The sequence below is a fragment of the Sinocyclocheilus anshuiensis genome, unplaced genomic scaffold, assembly GCF_001515605.1.
Source record: "Sinocyclocheilus anshuiensis isolate Anshui unplaced genomic scaffold, SAMN03320099.WGS_v1.1 scaffold4354, whole genome shotgun sequence".
In the NCBI taxonomy this organism is placed as follows: domain Eukaryota; kingdom Metazoa; phylum Chordata; class Actinopteri; order Cypriniformes; family Cyprinidae; genus Sinocyclocheilus; species Sinocyclocheilus anshuiensis.
Window position 1 is genome coordinate 70,488 of NW_015557431.1, and position 4,165 is coordinate 74,652.

The window sequence follows — 4,165 nt, forward strand, 5'->3', positions numbered from 1 at the left end:
AATCATACAGGTTTGGAACAACTTGAGGATGAGTAAATGATGACACAATTTTCATTTTTGGGTAAACTATCCCTTTAAGGCACCCAAAAATGCTGATGTTGTGTAAATACATCTAAAATACATAAGTTTTCTGTTTTCAGTTGAAAATACTGTTGTGGAAATGCCACATTAATGATCATAAGTTTTACTGGGGTTCAGTTGAAGGAGGTGTTTACAAGACACAATTTTCAAATAAAATAAACAAACAAAAAAAATGTTATGCATTTTGGCTGTTCATTTACAAAACAATGGCAATTTAGGGGCCTGAAAATGCAAACTTTAAAAAAAAAAAAATGTTCAGCTTGCTGTCGTGTTGAACGCACCCTAAAGTTCCTTTTGTTTTCCAAATGTCCCAATTGATTTTCATCACTTTAATGTTTTCATTTTAGGCCTGATGAAAGCGAAAGAGGAAAGACAAGATCTGAATGAAGTGGAGGAGAAGCATCAGCATCAGAAAGCTCATGATACCACTGGAGAAAAATCAGCGAGTTGCTCCAAAACTGAAAACAGCTGCTTGCAACGCAATATTCAAAGGAAAGAAGTCAAAAGGCCTTTCAGCTGCTCTCAGTGTGGAAATGCATTCACTCGTAAAAAATACCTTAAGAATCACATGAGAATTCATAAGAGAATAAAGACTTTCACCTGCTCTGAGTGTGGAAACACTTTCAGACATAGAGCAAGCCTTTGGAATCACATGAGAATTCATACTGGAATGAAACCTTTCGTCTGCTCTCAGTGTGGAAAGAGTTTCAAACAGAAAAGAAACCTTGAAGAACACATGATGAATGTTCATATTGGAAAAAGGCCTTTCACCTGCTCTGAGTGTGGAAAGAGTTTCAGCCATAGAGGAAGCCTTTGGAATCACATGAAAATTCATACCGGAAAAAAGTCTTTCACCTGCTCTCAGTGTGGAAAGAGTTTTACACAGAAAAAACTACTCAATGAGCATGTTCTTATTCACACCTCAGCCAAGCCTTTCACCTGCTCTCAGTGTGGAAAACTTTTACACGTAAAGAAACCCTTAAGGATCACATGCTGGAATAAAACCTTTCAGCTGCTCTCAGTGTGGAAAGAGTTTCACACAAAATAAACAACTTAATGTGCATGTGTGTATTCACAATTCAGAAAAGCCTTTCACCTGTCCTTAGTGTGGAAATGCTTTCACCTGTAAAAGAAGCCTTGAGATAGAGTTGGGCCGATAGGCAATGCCACCGTCCATTGTTAATTGCTGACAGACATCATGATGTTGAGCTGGCATCATGATTCCTCCCCCAGCCCCTCTCCCACAATCCGCTGCATCCCAATACCGTGTTCGGAAAGGAAATGACTAGTACTACTGAACCTCTAAAGGGAATAAATACGAGATGGGAGGCTAAAACAAAATTGATACTTTATCTCACAAGTATATCATTGGGTAATTATACTGTATAAGAATTGCAGGCATCAGGGAGCCGCTATTAATATGCAGGGCATTGAAAAAGCTTTTGAATGCGTGCTTGCTTTTTACTTTCAGTTAGTTTCGAGATTCACAATCAAACGTGCTCTGTGTATTTAATTCACGTGCTCTGTGTGTATTTACCACACATTTTACAAGATCAGATGTTTGTCAGTGGTGCTCAGGATCTGCAAATCATTCGCCTTCATCCTCAGTCATTTCTCCTTACTCTGTGTATGTGGTAAGTGAAATTTTATGCACTGTAATGTAACAGGCTACCGCTAGCAAGTAGAGTTGTGTATTGCAAGAATCTGGTGATACAATACATATCACGATACAGGGGTTGCGATACGATATGTTGCGATACATTGCGAAACTGTAAGCAAGGCGATATATTGGGATACTGCTTATTTTAGGAATAGGATATTATTTTAGAAAAGCTGTCATTAAGAACACACCACCATATGCAAACCTTAGCAATAAATAAATAAATAAAAATTATTAACCAGAACACAGTGGGATCTGCATTTGCAATAATCAGTCCCTGTATCATTCAATGTTATTGAACCACTTTTTGTGCAGTACAAGTAAAGGGGGAAAAATTAAAGTGCTTGCAGGATCCTTTAGTTAAATTTATAAAATGTATTTTATAAAAAGACCATATATATTTTTAGACCCTGCTTTAAAGGTTCACAGTTCAAGTTTACAATTGTAACATATAATGTCATAACAATTTGATCTGAACAAAATAATTACATCTGCTTAATATCAATGAAAAATAAATTGCTTGCAGGATTCCTAAAGAAAACAAAACAATAAAATAAATAAAGATGTTTAACATTTTCAGAGCCTTTCAACTTGGATTTCACAGGTTTTTCAGTTTGTATGTTCCGCGTGGAATCGCCGAGACCGCAACGCGAGCACCGCCCCAACTGCACAAAAACTATATTAATGCTAACATTAGTGGCGTGCCCGAATGCTAGTATTTCCTGTCACTGTGTAAGTTCAGAGATGAAGACTGCTATCTAGCGGTCGGGAAACTCAAAACGAAACTACCCAGCAAACATTGGTCCGACGGCTACGTCATGTCCCTGGCCAAAAATAGTCGCGCGTAGGACGGCATAGATCGGTAAAAAAATATGTAACACAGAAAATTTCCTAACAAATGCATTCAGATACGTTTGTACATGTCTACAGTGCTCTGAGGTTGCATGTATAATTGTTACTTTAACTTTTAGCTAGGTTGTTGAGATCAACCATCCTTGACAATCCGGGTGCCCTCTATGTGTAGCCACAGGGACCACGATAGTGGGCTTTGCGTTTTAAATATAGTTTGGCGGATTTTTGTTGATCTGCCGTTGATCCCGCCTCGCGGCGATGACGTCACCACCAGCGCGCGCTCACTCCGTCAGCGTCTAGTCTTCTGAGGAGAGGTGAGCAGATCACAGTATTTCACTTATTTAACTGTTAAATACACTTTACACAGTTTGTTTATGCAACATATACGAGGTCGTTTCTGCCTTGTTATCATCGAGTACAGCACTGTTTGTGTGTTTGCTGACTTAAACACTTAGAACAACATGTGAGGAAAACATAAGTTCATTGAGACCTGAGTGATTTCGTGTTTTTGTGTGTTCGTGTGAATGATTGTTTCTATGTTTGTAGTGAGAACTGTTGCTGAATGTCAAGTTAAAACATTGATCTGTGAGGGGAATGATCTCAAGTGTTGCTGCTGCCATTTTATTTCTACACGTTTGGCATCTTTGGCAGATTAAATCTGTTAGTTTGTTAAAATATACTGAAACAGAGACTGCTAGCGTTACATTGAGCCTATAATGAGCCGCGTGAGACATCCATACATAAATGTGAATATAGCGAAATATGAATCAAATGTGACACTGAAATCATTAAATACTGCTTTGTGGTGCTCTTTATTTGAAGATGTGTTATGGTCATTGTTTGTTTCTGTACACAACTTTAATGAGTTAATTACTTCATTGCAATGAATAGTTATTAGAAAATCAAACTATTTAGATTATACATGCATATTTTGGTGCTTTACGGCAGTTATTTACTTATATCCTGAAATGTGTTTCTATCAGCAAACACTGAGAATAAAGTGAGATGATCTGCTGATGATCCTGAATCCTGAATTGAATGAGTGTTGATCGTCTGAGGCTCATCAATATTAACAGAGCTGCTGAAAAGACTCTTTATTTCATGTCAATAGCTCCTGTTTTCTCCTCATTTATTATGCTGATGTCTTCAGATCTCCTGTGAATGGACACTTAAAGCTAAAAAAGTGTCAAAGTTGAGAGTTCATACTGGAGAGAAACCGTTTAAACCGTTTACGTGCGGGAAGAGCTTCTCATACTCATCAACTCTTAAGAGACACATTAATATCGACACTAGCGACACTAGAGACACATGCGATCAATGCAGCAAAACATTTTTGTGGGCTTCAGACCTGAGAAACACCTGAGAGTTCATACAAAGGAGAAGCCACATTCTTGTTATTTGTGTGGAAAGAAATTTTCATGTTTACAATATTTGAAACAACATCAGAAAATGCATTCTGCTGTGAGAGAGTACATGTGCTTTGTGTGTTAAAATAATTTTACTACAGCAAACTGTTTACAACTGCATGAGAGGATCCACACTGGAGAGAAACCATACAAGTGTTCACACTGT

General features: G+C 37.8%; 1 pseudogene; it reads left to right on the plus strand.

The window, feature by feature from the left end:
* Positions 1-433: 433 nt before the first annotated feature.
* The window catches only part of LOC107679223 (gastrula zinc finger protein XlCGF7.1-like), a 4,878-nt pseudogene continuing 1,146 nt past the window's right edge, over positions 434-4,165 (plus strand).